Below are 21,261 nucleotides of genomic sequence, written 5' to 3'. Positions count from 1 at the left end.
CAATTTTTTTAATTGGGGAAAAATTTGGCAGATATAATATAAAAATATTTTTTAAACATTCAGTACTTCTATCATCACAATACTTTCCCCAATTACTGAAAATTATTCAGATTTGACCACTGCAGTATATCCTGTATATCAAAGAATTTCATAGACCTAAGCTGGCTTCCCACTTGTCTGTAACTGATAACAATCCAGAAGGTGCTTTGGTTAAAAAAAAAAAAAAAAAAAAAAGCTTTCTTTTTGTTATATGTGACAAAAAGGATTATATCGGGATTATGTTTTGTTTGTTTTTATCAGCTGAAGAAAATAATGAGCAAAATGCTTCTATATCCTTTAGCTTATATCTTACATATGGGCATTAAAATGTATTACAGAAGTTTCCATTTTAAGTTTGTTATTTGGTAGAATATCTCCCACAGCATTTAACTTATTATTATTTGCTACAGACTCTTCCTAAAAGCAAGAGGTCACCCATTTTCTCCAGATGACTCATTAACTAAAGGCAAAGTAGAATGAAGTGTTCCAACTTGAAATACCAACAACTAAATATAATCTCTTCTACAACATTAGAAAATTCAGCACCCCTCCTTAGTCTATAAGAGCAATCTTAAAGGGTCACCTTAACAAAACACATTTAGCACATTAGTTGATCAGCAAGAAGAAAAACCTGGAACAATGCAAAGCTTTTTTTTTTAAAGCATTCAGCAAAAAATGGAAAAACACTGCAAATTACAAAAAAAAAATGAATCTTTTTCCTCATTCTTTAAGTAAAACACTTACCTCTTTCATAAAAGCATTTTAACACCTCAGAATATGAATACTGGTGTCACAAATACTAAAATTTATCAGCTGGTCCCTAGTGTAAATTGAAAGGCTTTTTCAGCCATTAAACAAATGAGACTCCAGTCATGGTTATTTCACTTGAAATTACTCTTCTGAGGAAGAACAATGAAATACACCATAAATCTTATGAAAATATTAAACCAAATTATTTTTTCTGGGTATTTACCTTGCATATAAAATAAAAATGTAAGGACTTCCCTGGTGGTGCAGTGGTTAAGAATCGGCTTGACAGTGCAGGGGACACGGGTTCAAGCCCTGGTCTGGGAAGATCCCACATGCCGAGGAGCAACAAAGCCCGTGCACCACAACTACTGAGCCTGCACTCTAGAGCCCGCGAGCCACACCCACTGAAGCCCAGGCGCCTAAAGCCTGTGCTCCACAACAGGAGAAGCCACCACAGTGAGAAGCCCGTACACTGCAATGAAGAGTAGCCCCCACTCACCACAGCTAAAGAAAGCCCGCACGTAGCAATGAAGACCCAACGCAGCCATACATACATACATACATAAATTTAAAAAATAAAATAAAATAAAAATGTAGGGACTTTCCTGGTGGTCCAGTGGGTAAGACTCCGCGCTCCCAATGCAGGGGGCCCGGGTTCGATCCCTGGTCGGGGAACTAGATTCCACATGCATGCCACAACTAAGACTCTGCATGCCGCAACCAAGAAGTCTAAATGCCACAACTAAAATATCCCGCATGTCGCAAATAAAGATCCCGCATGCCGCAATGTAGATCCCACGTGCTGCAACTAAGACCCGGTGCAGCCAAAACACCTAACTAAATGATAAGTAAATATAAATTTTTTAATTTTAAAAAAGTAAAATAAAATAAAAATGTAAAAAATAGTATCTGAAATTACTAATCAACAGTACTGACAGCTTTTCAAATAAGCAAGAAGGAAAGCCAACAGAAGACCATAACACACACACACAATAAGTCAAAGTAAAAACACAGAAGTCTGACAAACTGAACATAACTCTCAGAGACAAAGGAAAGAACTAAGGCCCAACCTGTACACATACTTTTTGTCTGTATGCAGTTTTAGTGACTAGTTGCTAAGTTCCTTTTTTAGACTAAGCTAGTGCTAGTTAAGTTTACTGTCACATGTACCCAAAAATCTTAATAGAATGTAAAAATACTATTTTAAGAAAGAGTAAACTACCAATTGTCCATATATTTATAGAAATGCATCAATTTTCAGGTATATGATGATATACATACTTTCCATCTTCTCTCTTTTTTCCACAAAGGAGAACTTTATTTCCTTTATTTTAGGGGAAAGGGACAGTTTTTTTTTTTTAAAGCATCAAAATAAGATTCACTACAGGATACAACTTCAGAGCCAAATTTTGAAAAGCGCCAATGTAAGAAAGTAAATTGACATTAACTTTCCTGAAGTACTCATCTTTCAAAACTGTAGTCCCACTTTTTTTCTTCCAGTTTTACTGAGATATAATTGACAAACAGCACTGTATAAATTTAAGGTGTACAGAGTAACAATTTGACTTACATACATCATGAAATGATTATCACAGTAAGTTAGTGACTATCCATCATCTCATATAGATACCAAATAAAAAGAAAAAATATATTTTTCCATGTGATGAAAACTCTTAGGATTTACTCTCTTAACAACTTTTGGGTATTAACATATGCGAAATTAATGTATTAATTATATTAATCATGTTATACATTACATCCCTAGTACTTACTTTTTTTTTTTTTTTTTTTTTTTTTGCGGTATGCGGGCCTCTCACTGTTGTGGCCTCTCCCGTTGCGGAGCACAGGCTCCGGACGCGCAGGCTCAGTGGCCATGGCTCACGGGCCCAGCCGCTCCACGGCATGTGGGATCTTCCCGGACCAGGGCACGAACCCATGTCCCCTGCATCGGCAGGTGGACCCCCAACCACTGCGCAACCAGGGAAGCCCCAGTACTTACTTATCTTATAACTGGAAGTTTATACTTTTTGACTACCTTCATCCAATTCCCCCTCCCTAACACCCTCCTCCCACCTCCACCTCCAGTAATAACAAATCTGATCTCTTTTTCTATAACTTCGTTCATTTGTTTTTTACAGTACAATTGACCTACAACACTATGTTAGTTCCTGATACACAACATAGTGATTCAACAGTTCTATACACTACAAAATAATCATCACAGTCTAGTTACCATCTTACACAATACAAAGATATTATATTATTATTGGCTACATTCCCCACACTCTACATTTCATCCCCATGACTCATTTATTTGGTAACTGCAAGTTTGTAGTACCATTTTTAAAAGAAAAATTAGTTGGAAGAGAATACAAAACGGTAACAGAAGTACTTTATTCATGGTGGAATTACTGATGATCTTTATATTTTTTGTTGTATTTTTATGTATTTTCCAAATTCTCAACAATCAGAAAGAAACGTTACTTTTTAATTAAGAGTATATTTTACGTAATTTTAACCTTCATCGTGGTTCAACAGACATCCTTACTTAGGCTTAATCTTCACATAACTTTGAGAAGTGTTTATTTAGTTCAATTCAACAAATGTTTATCAAACACCGACTATGTGTAAAGCAGAGTGTCATAAAAAAAAGTGATATGCTATCAATTTACTTTCTTACATTGGCGCTTTTCAAAAAACTTGGCTCTGAAGTTGTCTCTTGCAGTGATAGTTCATGGAAGAAGCCATAGACCTCAGTGAATATATATGTATTTAGAGTGTGTGTGCGTGTGTGTGTGTGTATGTGTGTATGTGTGAGGCATGTTTGAGTTGCAATAAAGTTTAATCCAGGGCTTCCCTGGTGGCGCAGTGGTTGAGAGTCTGCCTGCCGATGCAGGGGACATGGGTTCGTGCCCCGGTCCGGGAAGATCCCACATGCCGTGGAGCGGCTAGGCCCGTGAGCCATGGCCGCTGAGCCTGCGCGTCCGGAGCCTGTGCTCCGCAACGGGAGAGGCCACAACAGTGAGAGGCCCGTGTACCGCAAAAAAAAAAGTTTAATCCAGGCATTATGCCACAACCTTATGGCTCAATTCAACAATGACGTGTAAACTGCTTCATTCTGATATCTTCATTTCCTACCTATTGACATAATTTTCAAAGTACTCACCGTCCCCCAGTTTGAATGTTATGCTTGGAGATCCTAGTCTCTGCACTAAGGTAAAAAAGAGAGGAGAAAATTTTCTCCTCTTTTCCTGCCTTAGTCAGTTGCAGTAGAGGCTTATAAAACATTACTTGTTTTTCGTATAAATAATCTCTCAAATAATTTAAGGCCAACTAATTTCCATGGATATTAAAAGAAAAGTGAAGTAACCCTGTTACCCATTTTAGATCATATTTTCTACTGTATTAGTTACAAAGGTTCCACTCCAGAGGTATCTAAAGAGATAACTTTAATGCAGCTCATCTTCACTGCAATATTTTAATAGTATATAAATTCTGGCAAAAAACAATGAGACTTTCAGGTAAATCCCTTTATAGTGAAGTTTTAAAAGTTTCCTTCTACATATTATGGTCACTTTTTTTCTTTTTCTTTTTTAAACCACAATAGTGACTTACATGACCTCCAGTAAGTTAGTTTTCAGTACTGGAGAAAATGAAAACTGGAAGTTCCTAAGCTGCTTAAACTCAAGAATTTCAATTAGATGGGCAAGTCCTAGAACTTCTATTGTGCCCCACACACACCCCTACCCCACCCAGAAACCTCAGTATAACTGGGCCCTAGGTATTTTATTTAGTTAAGGCTTGATAAATGAAAAAGTCTTAATGGCCACAGCTGTCCAGATGTTTAAGAACACACTCCAATAAAAACTGAGAGAGAATTTAGGAAGCAGCTTCCACAAATATTTATTCAGAACCTATTAATGTCATCTACATTATGTACTATATAATATTAATATGCTTTATCTCAGATTGCCACAACCACTCTCTCACACTGAATATAACCTGAGAAATCATTCCTCTCACTCACTTTTTTTTTTTTTTTTTTTTTGTGCAGTACGCAGGCCTCTCACTGTTGTGGCCTCTCCCATTGCGGAGCACAGGCTCTGGACGCACAGGCTCAGCGGCCATGGCTCACAGGCCTAGCCGCTCCGCGGCATGTGGGATCTTCCCGGACTGGGGCACGAACCCGTGTCCCCTGCATCGGCAGGCAGACTCTCAACCACTGCGCCACCAAGGAAGCCCTCACTCACTTTTTATACCAAGTCTTTTGATTTCAGCTCCCAAATGGCCTTTAAATTCCACCTCTTTCCACTTCAACCTCACTGCCACATTTCAGGGCCTCCATATTTCTTATTTGGGGTATTCCAACAGTCTAAGATGTCTTCATGATTGCAGAAAGGCCTTCGTCTAATCCATTCTCCACACTGTTTAATCAATTAACTCTCCTATTTAAAATCATTCCCATCACTTACTAAAAACAAATCTAAACGTTTTAGCAGGATACACACACACACACAACAGGCTGCATTTTATATATATATATAAAATGCAGCCTGGTTTAACATCTTTTATCTACTGAAGTCATTCTTGGTTCCCCAACTCATGCACTATGCTTCAGTCATACTGAGGTGTTCCCATAAAATGCTTTCTCAAGTCTCTGCATGTCTTTTGCAAAGGCTGTTCACAGTATAACCATGCTACACACATACCTTCTTACATATCACTTTCTTTGTCTAACTTCATACTTGTCTTTGAAGACTCAGCTTAAGACACCATCTTCTCTGTGAAGCCAACCTTAACTGTTAATCTTCTAATCCTAGACTAGATATCCCTCCTTGATGCTCTCATAGGTACCTTTTCAAGTATTTATCATAACATTAATCACTTGTTTATTACTTAGAATTCACTGAGACTCAGTTTGCTCATCTGTAGAGCAACTAACAGTATCTACACTGAAGGACTATTACAAAGACAAGTCCAGGAAGTACCTGTTAAAGTTCCACTAAATGACAGATGTACTGTGACATTAATATTTTTTTTAAAGACAAATGCCTTAGCATTCATCTTCCTTACTCCAGCAGCTAATCCAGTACGTGGCAAAAAATAAGTGGCTGTACATTTGTAAAATGAATTAAATCCATGTTTCAGTGAATTCCCTGACAGTCCAGTGGTTAGGACTTGTCACTTTCACTTCCAGAGCCTGGGGTCAATCCCTGGTCCCCCCCACCCCCCCAAAAAAATCCATGTTTCAGAAAGACAACTTCTGTAGCACTACAGATGATGCAATTAAGGAAGTCCTGCAACAGACATTTCAGAAAGAAGAGAATCACTCTTACGATGTTTTCAAAACCAAATACATACCCCACAGAGACCTAGAGGATTTGGCACCTCAATTGAGAATTACTACTGAAGGGAGACTCTTTTAATTTAGGGGGGAAAGGGTTAGATAGAGATCTAATCCCTTATGTATTGTTGGGAGAGAAAAAGTGGAAAGAGAGAACCACTGGAGAAATAAAACCAGAGAGGAGAGGGCTACAGTACTTAATCCAAGAGATAATATGGGCAGTAAACATGAAAGTTGCAAACAGAGGTGAGATTTGAGATCCATTTCAGATGGTAATAACACATGGTGAATAACCTACTTATGAAGGCTTACGGAGAAGGATCAAAGATGGCTGAAAATGTCTACTATGACAAAATAAGTTAATTGTGATAAGAAGTCAAAAAGTAAGGCACACAAACTGACCCAGGTTTCGCAATTGGCTTGGTCAAAGGGGAGAGAGAATTGAAGATAATGGTAAGATGTAGTTGAAATAACTAACCATGCCACTCAGGCTAGATAAAGAGAATAAGGTGAAAATAGTCAGGAACTAATAAGGAAAATACAGAATCTTTTTTGTTAAAGCAGTTCTGGGCAGGGAGTAAGTTCAGAATGTGAAAAGAGGGTTGCTCAAGTGGAATGAACAAAATGGTAATTATAATAGAGGAGTTTAAGGAAGTGTGATGACTGGGACTGGAAATGTCATCCACATGGGAACTAAGAAGACAGCAGAAAAGAGAATAAAACAGGTACCAAAGTTTTCAAAGAATGAAGGAGCCTAAAGGGGTGACACATATCAGAACCCCAAAAGCTTCCCAACCACCTTTCCTAGTAAGATCTAGTGTTTGCCTTATTCGCTCAAAGAAGTTAACTAAAGCTTCTTTCTGCTTCCTCTAACCTATCACTGCCTTCCAGAAGTCCCTGTTTTTTGATATTTTTTTCAATAAATACGTGACAGTCTGTCATAACCAGAAGAGCACATTCCACATCGGGTGACTTTCACATATTGTAAAACAAAAATTACAGCAAAAAAAAAAAAAAAATTCTGATTTTACACTGAACAATGCTCATTTAATAATCTTATACTAGAAGGTATCAATAAACAATTATTCATTCTACAGGTTTTATTAACAGAATGACTTAAATGAAAACAAGAAAAAACTTCACGTGTGTATTTGATACAACTGTGAACACTTCTGTAAAAATACATGTTCTCTAAGTGTTCTCTAAGAAACTTCAGCTATTCTTATTACCACCATACTATATCAATGGTTATTCTTACTACTATGTACAGCTTTAAAAGCAACAAAACAATTTCTTATTAAGGTGGTTAAATCCAACAAAGGAATAGAACTAAACCTTACAACCCTTAAAAGCTTAAGGGAATTATTAAGATTTATGGCTGTTCATAATATTTTAGTACATTTTAAATGATCCAACTACAGTGTCTTTTCATAAGTACACTGGTATCACCATGCAGTTCTAATCCATATGCTTAAACCTCTTTCACAGTTTACAGGAAGAAAGGAGTTTTGATTCACAAACAATGCCCTGTAGTCAAATACACTCATGAGGTATTAATTTACAACTTCATCTGTGATCAGTTAAACTGCATGTGAAATCTTAAACATCCTTAAAAAGCTCACCACAAATAGTTCAATAAGAGATTTTTTGGTAACATTACTATAACAAAAAACATGTAAGATTAAATTCTATTGTAAAATAAAACCAAATGACACTTGCTTTTAAGGATAAGTCACTAACAAGACAATCTTTTAAACCGTCACCTTTTGCATTTAAATATTAATTAAAAATGTAACATCAGGGACTTCCCTGGTGGCGCAGTGGTTAAGAATCCGCCTGCCAATGCAGGGGACATGGGTTCGATCCATGGTCCGGGAAGGTCCCACATGTCGCGGAGCAACTAAGCCCGTGCACCACAACTACTGAGCCTGCGCTCTAGAGCCCATGTGCCACAACTACTGAAGTCCGCACGCTTAGAGCCTGTGCTCCGCAACAAGAGAAGCCTACTGCAATGAGAAGCCCACGCACTGCAATGAAGAGTAGCCCCCACTCACCACAACTAGAGAAAGCCTGTGTGCAGCAATGAAGACCCAATGTAGCCAAAATCAATTAATTAAATTTTTTTTTTTAAGAAAAAATGTAACATCAGTATGAAAAACATATGATCCCAAAGCTTTGGCAAGGCAAGTCACCAAAAAAAACAAAAAAAAAAGCAACCAATTTCATGTAGAAAATGTACATATTTCAAGAAATAAGATGTTTCTTTAATCAGTCCTAGGAGTCAGATTTATTAAAACGTCAGGTCAACCTGAGTCACACCACAACAAAAGAATAAAATTACCAGTTTTACCAAACAACTAAAATGTCAAAGCCACACAAGTTATGGGCAAAGACAATACGAATGAAAGAATACAATATAAATTCCCAATTCCCAATTCAGCTTATTTGGCTGCGGGGGGTGGGGGGGGTGTGGTGCGCCACGAACCTCTCAGAAACCTGCAGGGTTTTGTTTTGTTTTGTTTTGTTTTGCAGTACGCGGGCCTCTCACTGTTGTGGCCTCTCCCTTGTGGAGCACAGGCTCCGGACGCACAGGCTCAGGGGCCATGGCTCACGGGCCCAGCCGCTGCGCGGCATGTGGGATCCTCCCGGACCGGGGCACGAACCCGCATCCCATGCATCGGCAGGCGGACTCTCAACCACTGCGCCACCAGGGAAGCCCAGCCTGCAGTTTTAAGCTTTAACATTTATGTAATTTGAACTTTAGAATGTTTATTTACTAAGGATTCTTTTTTTTAACTAGCTACAAGTAATGGTTATTCTGATTACTTTTTTAAGACAATTAGAGGAGTTATCATCTCACATAAAAAGCACCAGAACTAGAGCAGCTCCAGGATTAGTTAGTTTATGACTCAACATCATCATCATTGACCTAGGTTGTTTCTATGTGTTCTCTGTGCCATCCTTAGTGTGATGACTTTTGTCCTTTAATGGCCCAAGATAGCGGCAATAGTTACAGTTATCAATTTACCTAATGTCCAAAGATCAGGACAGAGACGGTCCCTTCCTTATGCATTACATTAAAAAAAAAGAAAAAAAAAAGTGAAGAAAAACTTTCCCAATAAATTTCTTCAAGTGTCATTGGCCACTTGTTACTAAGTCAATCAAAAGGAATGAAATAACAATGATTAGCTTATGGGACTTCCCTGGAGGGCAGTGGTTAAGAATCCGCATTCCGCGGGCTTCCCTGGTGGCGCAGTGGTGGAGAGTCCGCCTGCCAATGCAGGAGACATGGGTTCGAGCCCTGGTCCGGGAAGATCCCATATGCCGCGGAGCAACTAAGCCCGTGTGCCACAACTGCTGAGCCTCCGCTCTAGAGTCCGTGAGCCACAACTACTGAGCTCATACGCCTAGAGCCTGTGCTCCACAGCGGGAGAGGCCACCGCAATGAGAGGCCCACGCACCGCAACGGGGAGTGGCTCCCGCTCACCGCAACTAGAGAAAGCCCACACACAACAACGAAGAGCCAACACAGCCAAAAAAAAAAATAAAATAAGTTTAAGAATCCGCATTCCAATGCAGGGAACACGGGTTGATCCCTGGTCAGGGAACAGATCCCATATGCATTCTGCAACTAAGAGTTTGCATGCCACAACTAAGGGGCACTCCTGCTGCAACTAACAACCGCACAACCAAAATAAATAATAAAATTTTAAAAATTAAAAAAATAAAAACAATGATTGGCTTAGACTAATTCAGATTCAGCCCCTGAAGGTAAAGAAAAACCTAGCTTCCCATAAAGCACATGGGCATCTGATAAGTGATAAAAACTAAGTATCAAAGCAACTGTATAAAAAGTAAAGCATCAAATTAACACTATTTTCATACACTGCATATAATATTATTTCCTTCATTATTTCCTTTACATACTTCAAATGAACATTATATATAACAATATGGAAAACCCTCTTTGTAACTCTTAAAATCTCAATTCTGATTAATTGAATATCTCACTAGAAAACTATAATGGAAAAAAAAAAAAAAGGTTCTGAAGCACCCAGGGGCAGAACAGGTATAAAGATGCAGATGTAGAGAATGGACTTGAGGACACCAGGAGGGGGAAGGGTAAGCTGGGACACAGTGAGAGAGTGGCATGGATATATATACACTACCAAATGTAAAACAGATAGCTAGTGGGAAGCAGCTGCATAGTACAGGGAGATCAGCTCGGTGCTTTGTGACCACCTAGAGGGGTTGGATAGGGAGGATGGGAGGGAGATGCAAGAGGGAGGAGATATGAGGATATCTGTCTATATATAGCTGATTCACTTTGTTATAAAGCAGAAAGTAACACACCATTGTAAAGCAATTATACTCCAATAAAGATGTTAAAAAAACAAACTATAATGCAATAATTTTCCATCTAAATTAAAAGAGACAAAATAAGATAAAAGCAATAATGTGTCATACTTTCAGGAAATAAAAAAGGAATTGAATACTTGCATAAACTTCTGATTCCTCCTGAACCCCACTAAAACTATTCTCAAGGACAAAAATTGCAGAAAAGGAAACAATGGTGACAAAAATTTGGACACTAGAAAACAGAGTGGGGGGGGTAGTGATTCACTTAACAGACCCAAGGAAGTTAAATCAAACAACAGAGGAAAAAGGCAGAAGGAAACTGGGAGTAATCAAATTTACACTGTCATACTCCCAAAGGCACCACACTAGGTAGCACTGGGAATTTCTAGGAATGGGAGTGAAGGTAGGGCATAAAGGTTTGCTTAAGATCCCTCACTGCACTCTGCACATCAGGGAACATGCCCTCTTTCTCAGCCATGCAGAAGACTAGAGGCCCATTTTCTAAAACAGACAGAAGGGTGCTGGAAACATACTGAAAACACAAGGATTAACCAAAAGTTGATATACTAAACTTTTAGACCTCCAATTTTCTTCTTCTTGGCTCCAGAAGGCAGGAAGTTGGAAAAGGAACCTTCCTATAATCAACCTAGTCTAAGAAATGATCTAATGACATCAACATGGAATTCTGCTACAAAACAGCACAGCAGGTCATTTAATAGTGACCAACTCCGACCCATGCACAGTTATTGTCTTTCAATTTCCCACTCTTAAAAATAAAGAGGTGAATATTTCGAGACATCTGAAACTCTCCACTGTGAAAGACAAAAGCCAAAACAAACAAAAAATTTAAATAACAACTTGGAGGAAAGGGAGACCTACATTAGAAAAAAACCTTGATAAGTAACCTATCTTATCATTAAAATCCTCAGAGATAAGATATTGCATCTATGAGACAAGAACAGATGCTACTAAAAGAAAAGTATCAGAATAAATAAGAACACTTTGAAATCAAACATATGACAGTAAAAATCAAAATTTCTCAAAAAGTAAACAAAATTAGAAGAGAAAATTTAGAGGACCAATCCAAGATGTCCAATATCCAAATAACTGGAGTCCCCAACCAAAAAGAGAATAGAGAAAATAGGAATAAATCATATAAATGATTCAAGAACATTTCTCGGAACTCCAGGACATGATCCACATCAAAAGAATCCACCACCAATGTGTCCAGCAAAATGGATGAAAAGAGACTCATACAAAGACATTATCAGGACAAAGAGCCTAAAGGCTTTCTGCAGAAAAAAAAAAACAAGAGTTTTGAACAAAGGATAAAGAATCGGAATGGCATCGGATTTCATCACAGCACCACTGAAAACTAGAAGATAATGGAGCATTGCCTTGAAAACACAAAGGCAATTTTGGCAAAATATACACTTACTGAGATGTAGAATAGCTTTGCACCAAAAATGCTCGCTTCGAGTAAGCTGGTTTTACAATAGCCAGTACTCCAAGAAAGCAGTAAGAGCACTCAAATCTCGGCAACTCTAAATATTTCAATTCCATGCAGAGAACAAGAAAAGTGGAGCTGTGGTTTAATGTAGGATGCTCCCAAGTCTATTAGAAACTTCTGACTAGAACTTCTAATGTTCATGGAACACTCTGTTCCTCCTACTGGAAATCATGCAACATTAAGGATAATGAAAACAGCACCTTATTTTCAGTAAAAGTAGGAGACAAATACTACTGCAAATTAATAAGAAAAAGATGGAGTAATCAATGATGGTATGGAACAACTAAAAGTACACACTGTAAGCTGTCAAAAGCAACTGCCATGCAGTAGGAAGGAAAGCACAAAGTGTGGCAAGGCAGTTCACTGGTGGAAATTCCCTTAAATGAGTTTGTGAAAATATACTTTTTGAAGGTGGGAGGGGTACCATGAAATGCATAACATACCACTAATTTACTAAGTTAGAAATAAAACAAGAAAGTCTATTATCACCATTTACCATCATACTAGAATACTAGCCAACACCATTAAACAAAATGAAGGAAATTGGAGGTATAAGTATTGGGATATGTTGGAATATGTTGTTGCATAGTTTAAAATAATTGCATAGCTAAAAAAAATTCAAAAAGAATTAACAGAAAACTTACGAACAATAAGAGAATGTGGTGGGACTTCCCTGGTGGTCCAGTGGTAAAGAATCCACCTTCCAGTGCAGGGGACACGGGTTTGATCCCTGGTCGGGGAGCTAGGATCCCACATTCCGCAGGGCAACTAAGCCCACACACCACAGCTACTGAGCCTGTGCTCTACAGCCCACGAGCCACAACTATTGAAGGCCTCGCACCACAACTACTGAAGCCCGTGCGCCTACAGCCCATGCTCTGCAACAACAGAAGCCACCGCAATGAGAAGCCAGCACACCGCAACGAAGAGTAGCCCCCCTTGCCACCAACTAAAAAGAAAGGCCACGAAGACCCAATGCAGCCAAAAATAAAGAAATAAATTTATTTTAAAAAAGCATAAGGACATCTAACTTTCTAATGTAAAAAGAGGAAAAGGATATACTGGTCAAATGTTAATGAAAAGAAATAAGTTTAACTGTAACTATTATCAGATAAACTTTACAATAAAGATATCAATTAGGATAGAAAGGGTCACTACATGATTTTTTAAAAGCTCAGTTTACAAGGAAGAATAGTAATTCTAAAAGTATATGGCACCTAATAAAATGGTCAACTATATTAAACAAAAATAAAAGAATCTGAAAAAGAAATCTGCAAATCTAGCATCACAGATTTCTATATACCTCTTTCCATTATTGATCAGTCAAGCATATAAACAAATACACAAACACACACACACACATATGCGAGAAATAATAAGACCACGGGCTTCCCTGGTGGCGCAGTGGTTGAGATTCCGCCTGCCGATGCAGGGGACACGGGTTCATGCCCCGGTCTGGGAGGATCCCACATGCCGCAGAGCGGCTGGGCCCGTGAGCCATGGCCGCTGAGCCTGTGCGTCCGGAGCCTGTGCTCCACAACGGGAGAGGCCACAACAGTGAGAGGCCCGCGTATCACCAAAAAAAAAAAAAAAAAAGAAATAATAAGACCATGAGTGGATCATATAATGATATATGGAATTTTTCATCCAACAATTAGAGAATGTATATCCTTATCAAGTATACATAAAACATTACAAAAGTAATTGTATACTGGGACATAAGACAAATTACAAAAATTTCTAAGAGCAAATATCCCATGTAACTTGTTCTGTAACTACAATTTGGAATTAAATTAAAAAACAAATAGATAACTTCTTTAAAGCCCATTTTTCAAAATTTAAAAGATTCCCAATTAAAGAGTCAAAAAGAAATTGTTAAGGGAAATTTAAAATACTTAGAAATGAATGATAATTACAACACTATCTCTCAAAATGTAGATGATACCACACTAAAGGTGTACTGAGAAAAACGTATAGCCTGAATTGCAAATCTTAGAAAAGGAAAAAAAAATAAATCTGTAAATGTGTAAGCCAAGTGTTCACTGATATTAGAAAAGGAACAACAGATAAGCAAAAGAAAGTAAAAAGAAGGAAATAAGAGCACAAATCAAGGAAACAGAAAGCAAAGGTACAACAGAGATCAACTTAGAAAACACACACATGTATAACTACAGAAACAACAGAGATTCAACAGATACAAGTCTGTGGTCAACAGCAAGCAAGCAAATGGGACCTCAGTCCTACAACTCCAAGTAACTGAACTCAGCAAACAACTTGAATGAGCGTGGAAGCATTCACCCCTAGAGACCCCAGAAAGGAATGTTGTCCTGCCAACATTTTGATTTCAGTCTGATGAAACCTGAAGCAGAGAACCAGTTCAGTGAGATACACTGCACCTACTTCTGACTTATAGAGCTATGAAATAATAAATGGGTGTTGTTTTAAGCTGCTAAATTAGTGGCAATTTGTATGGCAGCAACGGAAAACTAATATACCATCCTTGCTTGACAGTTAATTGCTGCTCCCTAGGGTTTACTATTCCGGGATCCCATCTTCTCCCTTGCTACTAAAGAGTCCAGTTTTGTAAAGGCATCTTCTACCATCAGCCTCCATCTACAGTAAACAGCCACTTGAGGCTTCTCAATGATGCTGGTGCCCCCTCATTATTGCATTTCCTTGTGCATTATTGATAAACAGAGTGTTTTTCCAGTCTCATAAAGTACGTCCATTCTAGCATGCTCACTTCTCTGAGCCTGTTGATCCCTTGCCCCACTGTCTGCCATGCAGCTCTCACACATCTACTTCAATTAACATGGGACATCACTTTTCCCAAGCTTCCAAGAGCCACTACAGCAGCATATTAGAACCAGCTAAAATGGCTTTTGCCAGGGTGCTTATATTGCTACGTCACTGGAGAATGCTCCCCTCTTAACAGAGCTCTGGCTTACATGTTAACCAAAATCAGAGGTTCACAATATTTAGTTTGACACTGAATCCAAAAAAATCAAAAGCCTTTCCTCCTTAATTCCTTGATAAAAAAGACCTGTAGTTTTCAATCTAGCTTTAAGAATAGCATGAAAGCTGTAGACCCTCTCAGAATGATACACACACACACAAATTTGCATAAATTTTATTAAAGATTCAAGGACAACAATGATGCCCATACATCTCCCTGTTGCAACCAAGATTCTCTAAAATCAGACACTGAAAATAGTTTGGGGTAAAAGATGTTTACTAGGGATCATTCCTGTGAAAGGAAGGGGATGGGGGGAGGGGGAGAAGCAGGATTGCAGAGAGATAGAGAAGTCAAATTACAATACAGACCTCACAAAGCCTCAGGAAACCTGACAGGGATCTCTGGAGGTAATTATTTGTCAGAGTTGTCTCAGGTATGAACAAAAGGGCTGGGCCTTTATACCTCTGCCTTGCTCAGTTGCATGATGAGAGGTGCCCTGGGAAAGGCAGGACCTTAGGCAAGGAGGCTGTCTCTACCAGAAGCTAACCTTGAAGGAGCTGACAGCTGAAGCCTTTCTGATTACCTTCTTCTAAACATCTGGGCTGTAATTCTTCCTTGAAGAAGGATCTGGGCTGCATAGCTCCATGTCTACCATGCTTCCACTTAGGAACCCATTTCACCCATTCTGAAAATCCTCTCCTTCTTCCACTTTACTCCCTTCTCCTCTTTTCTACTTCTAATTATACTCCTGTGCTTGCTTAAGGCAAAAGCCCAAGCAGAGAAGCTCTGAACTGTAAAGACCTCACAAGAGGTACACCACAGACTGTGGGCAAACTGAAGTTGCATATGGGTAGAAGGAGCAACAGGAGGCCCTACTGATCTAAGTTTATTTGTAAATTGTTAGCTAAGCCTGTAAATGAAATAAGTAATTACATAAGAATAGTTGACAAAATGATCTAACAGCAAACTTCTGAAAGTAGAAAACTTTTCCACTAAACCCAACTAGAATTAAACACAGGATGGCTTATAATTTATCCATCACAACAAGGAACAGTAAAATATCACTATTTGGAGGCTATAAAAGTAAGCATTTATAAAACTATCTTTTAATTATAATGAGAATTAGAAAATAAGGCATTTTTAAATGATTTCATCTTATAACACTTAAATATAACCTTTCTTACAACAATATTTAAGGTCCTACTGTGTGCCAGCCACTCCTAGAAGCAGAATATATATAGAAGTCAATTGGCAGAGCTCCTACCTTCAAGGAGCTTATACTCGAGACACATAATAAACAAGGAAACAAAGTCACTTCAGATATCCGTAAGTGCTATGAGAAGTGTCATTTAAACTGAGAACTGAAGGAAGCCCAAAAAAACCAAAAGGAAGAGTATTCCAGAAAAAGGAAACATGCAAAGGTCCCAATGTAGGAATCAGCAGCTGTTCAAGAAACAAAACAAAGATCAGCATCATTGAAGCATTGTGAGCAAGAGTGCTCTTAAGTGAGTTAAGAGTTATACTCAAAGTGTCTCTGTCAGGATCAACCATTCTTCCTCCTACTTAATCTGCTGTTTATTGTTAAACAATTATGTAAATACTTGAGACTGAAAGCTGATAAGCCAGCACTTTCAGATCTTGCCAGATCTCACATCTCTTGCAAGAAAAATTAATTTTACATGTAACATTAAGTAATGCAAACTATATTAGTGACACTTCCCTTTTATGCAAATATCTACATGTATTTTGACTGAGTTAAAGACAGTAAACAAATCACCTACTCTTCATAAGTATATTCTGCATAATTAAGGTTTCCCTACATGTTAAATCTCCACAAATAATTCAGTATCAATGGATTTACAGTATAGTTGAGTTCTACTCAGGAAAAGCAAGTATTTATTTGCTGGACATAACAAAGGGAAGTTTAAGCTAATATGACAGTGCCAAGTAGCTTTGTCATACCAAATAATTAGTTTTGATAAACCCTATTAAGAAAGAAAAACAAACGATATACTTAAAAGAAAATTGCCTTAAAACATACCTGATAAAAGTGTAAAACAGAAATACTTTTAATCTCTAAGCATGAAAACATACATGTTAAATTGTTTAACCGGTAGTGTTAAGAGCTAAAATTTCCAACATTAGAAATGACAATTACTGCAAGATATTAACCAAGGTCTGTTTTGTCTCCATGTCTCAGCTGAACAACTGCCAGTTTGGAGGTATTAAAATCCCCCACAACTTGATATTGGGGTGAATCTATGTTATACTAAGAAAAGATCTCAATACAGAAGCCCGTATATGTTAAGTAGGTTAAATCCCATTTGTTTGTTAATCAAACATGTCCAGCTCCTATATAGAGCCTGTCAAACAGAAGAATACATTGTTATCCTCTATTCCTAACTTGCTGGTACATGTACTCTAATTTGGCCTCTTTCTCCAAAATATTCCAGTTTTGTTCACAGTAAAAATTGGTCATGACATAATTTCTCTCTTCTTGATGATTTCTGCACAAGTGTCATACGAAACTTTTTAGCAGCTATGGTATCCACAATTACTGCCTCGCCACTTACTTGGGTATCACATAAATTTAAAGGACCTTAACCCTAAAGGACTATCCCTGGCTGTGACAAATCTGATTAGCAGCACTCACAAACTCTGTTGGACTTCAAATTCTCTAACTCTTAGTCTTTTAACATAAAATCAATAGACATCTAATATTAACTCCCAAACTTTACTGTAAACTAAAAAGAATTTCTACCAATGCCTCATAGTGATTATTTTAAATTGTATAGGCTAGCAGATCTCACAAGTGTGGTCCATGGACCACAGGAGTCCCTACAATTCTTTCAGAGAATCCACAGGTTAAGATTATTTTCCTTTTATAACTTATTCTTGCATGATTATATAGCAAAGTTTTGCAGAGGCTACGTAAGTGATGACATCACTCGGGTGGCTAATGGAATGAATGATTATGTATTTGTGTTCCATTTTGTTTTGAGAAGATTTTAAGGTAATACAGCTAGGATGTTAATACGTGCATTTTCAAAGATTAACTAATAAATTTGTTCTTGCTACTTCTATAAGGTGCTCTTACTAGCTATACCTGCTATAATCTCGGTGTGAGGCCATTATTTCATCCGTATACTTCAATCAAAACAATATATTGAAAGAGACTGAATGTAGAAGATGAAAATCCACCTGCTTCTATTATGACATATTATTATGTCAGACATTAAAAAGATTAGCAAAACTGTAAAACAAAAAAGAGTAAAACAATAGCAATCTTTTTATACTATTTTCTGTTTGGAAAATATAATCATTTTTCACAAAAATATGTCACTTATGTTAACGTATAATGGGCTTATTACAGCTATCTTTAAATGTATTAATAAGTAATTTAAATGTCTTCATGTTAGTTTCTGATATGGTAAATATCAAGAGATATAACCAAGAAGCAAGAGCTCTCTGGGGCACAGGCACACTACTTTTCACATATTTAATCACTGGCTTTGTCTTCAAAATAATTCCTGTTGTTGCACAAACTAATTTTTCACCTTCCTTTTTTTTTAATTTATTTATTTTATTTATTTATTTTTGCCCGCATTGGGTCTTCGTTGCTGTGCGCGGGCTTTCTCTTGTTGCGGACAGCGGGGGCTACTCTTCGTTGCAGAGTGCGGGCTTCTCATTGTGGTGGCTTCTCTTGTTGCAGAGCATGGGCTCTAAGCATGCACGATTCAGTAGTTGTGGCATGTGGGCTCAGTAGTTGTGGCTCACGGACTCTAGAGCGCAGGCTCAGTGGTTGTGGCACACGGGCTCAGTAGTTGTGGTGCACAGGCTTAGTTGCTCTGCAGCATGTGGGATCTTCCCAGACCAGGGCTCAAACCCATGTCCCCTGCATTGGCAGGCGGATTCTTAACCCCTGCGCCACCAAGGAAGCCCTCACCATTTTCAATTAAAAAAATTTTCTCTACTTATAATTACCATCAGATTGATACCTCTCTCCTTATTAGCACTTCATATTTTTACTGCTTTTATATATACTTAGTACAGTGTTTTAAAAAATAAACTGCAATTAAGACACAAATAATAAACACAATAACCAACAATAAAATGATGGGCCACATCAGTTTACAACATCCTTTGATCTGATGTGGCTTTATTTTTCGTTACAAAATTTTATATACTGAAATATTTATATATTTGACATTGATATTTGTCACTTCTGAATAAAAGATTTTGGTATAACAGTTTATTGCTAACCACATTTACCACTATGTTATACTATAAAGAAAATAATTAGTTCTATGCCATCACTATCAAGAGTTTTATGTGTATTGCTAGTTATTAGAAATGTAGGTTACCAAATATCTAATGTTCAAATACTTCAAAAACCATTAGAGGTTCTTTTCTTGAGACTACACACCAGTTAACCTAAATGGATTATAAAAGCCATACAGTTGGTGAAAAAATATTATGATAAATATAAGCAATATTTTCTAATAAAGATTAATGGTAGTTGAAAATTAGTGTTACGTTTAAAATACATTTCTGAATACTGCACACAGCAATGAGGCACCTTAATTAAAAAGACAAGTTTAAACCATAATCATTCATCTTTCTCTCTCGCTGCCAACTTCCTTCTATTCTTCAAACACATGAAACAGTTTATGTTATTTCCCCAAACAATGAAAACATTTATCATAATTTCACTATATTTATTGCTGTCTTTAAAGATAATTAATATTTCCCAACATAGATTAATCACAAAAATCTTCATAAGCTAAATCTGCACATTCAATACAAATATAAAAATACAGGTAAGTAGGGGCTTCCCTGGTGGCGCAGTGGTTAAGAATCCGCCTGCCAACGCAGGGGACATGGGTTCGAGACCCGGTCCAGGAAGATCCCACATGCCGCAGAGCAACTAAGCCCGTGTGCCACACACGCCACAACTACTGAGCCTGCACTCTAGAGCCCGTGAGCCACAACTACTGAGCCCACGTGCGACAACTACTGAAGCCTGCAGGCCTAGAGCCCATCTCTGCAACGAAAGAAGCCATCACAACGAGAAGCCTGCACACCGCCACAAAAAGTAGCCCCCGCTCACTAGAGAAAGCCTGCACGCAGCAACAAAGACCCAAAGCAGCTAAAAATAAATAAATAAATTTATATATATAAAAAAAATACAGGTACGTCATGAATAGGATGGCATCTATCAACTATCATTTTAATCACTGAAAGTGGTAATCAATAAATTACATTAAGAATTCAGAAATTTATCATTACAAGTTACTACACTTATAATATTTACTGATTATAGACTAATATGAGACACACATTAAGTGTTGATTAAACCCAAAAGTGTCTGGCTAATAGCCATGCTTAGAGGTGAACAAACATTTCTGGAATATCTAATATATTCCAGGCACTCGGCTAGGTATGAGGAAATGAGGAAATGGATTCTGAGAAGTTGCACAACTAATAAATAGCAGAAATGGGATTAAAGTAAAAACAAACTCTAGCAAAATAAAATCAAAGGAATGAAAACAGTTTTAAAGACAACCTTCTTAATGAAATGACTGTCATTTTACAACCATTCTTTATTCCCATAACAAGGTTCAAATTTGCTTTTGAGAAAGCATCCCTCCAACACTCTTAATTCCTAAATTTCCAAGAGTGCTAATTCTATCTCCAATCACAGGAGCAGATATGTAGCCCAAGCCAAGCCAAACAGACTTAACATGATCTAAAGCTACAACTTTTCTTGGAGCCATTAGATGCAAAAACATGAGAAGGATATAAACCTATAGCTGCTGAAAGCTACCCTACCTCCAGGAGATGAGAGCCTATTCGCAAAAGGAGCCAATACCAAGAGAAACACAGCTAACAGTTGAAGAGGGTCCAAAAATGTTATTTAAACCACTGGGTCAAGCTTCACCTGAAATCAGCAAAGCCATATGATCTTTTAAATTACATGACCCAATAAATTTCCATTTGCTTAAGCCAGTCTGAATTGGGGGTTTCTGTCACTTGTTCAATGCATGTTTCAATAAAAACTTAGTGGTGTAAATCACCAACAGAAATCAAGTAATGCATTTAATTATTCTCAATCTGGAATCTTAAAAGAAATTAACAGGAATCAACAAACTATTTTCAGTATTTCAAAAAGTTTAATGGAGTTGTACACCAATCCGAGATAAGGTCACTAAACCTTATTAAAACACCACATTCCTTCTGACTCATCTCAATATGAAAACCTGTTGTTTTACCATGAATTCTAAATAGAAGTACATTTTTATA

At 37.6% G+C, this 21,261-nt stretch overlaps 1 protein-coding gene and 1 long non-coding RNA gene across 9 annotated transcripts in view; one reads left to right on the top strand and one right to left on the bottom strand.

Annotated features, from left to right (window-relative positions):
* Positions 1 to 21,261, bottom strand: part of ADK (adenosine kinase) — a 485,652-nt gene that overhangs the window by 344,941 nt on the left and 119,450 nt on the right. The gene's annotated exons all lie outside the window — the stretch shown is intronic.
* Positions 2,825 to 21,261, top strand: part of LOC125961101 (uncharacterized) — a 259,744-nt gene continuing 241,307 nt past the window's right edge. Inside the window, exon 1 of the long non-coding RNA XR_007471416.1 lies at positions 2,825 to 3,745. This is a non-coding gene — a long non-coding RNA (uncharacterized LOC125961101). The remainder of the gene's footprint in view (positions 3,746 to 21,261) is intronic.

Source organism: Orcinus orca, chromosome 14 (genome assembly GCF_937001465.1).
Source record: "Orcinus orca chromosome 14, mOrcOrc1.1, whole genome shotgun sequence".
Lineage (NCBI taxonomy): Eukaryota > Metazoa > Chordata > Mammalia > Artiodactyla > Delphinidae > Orcinus > Orcinus orca.
This window is presented reverse-complemented; position numbering and strand designations above follow the sequence as displayed.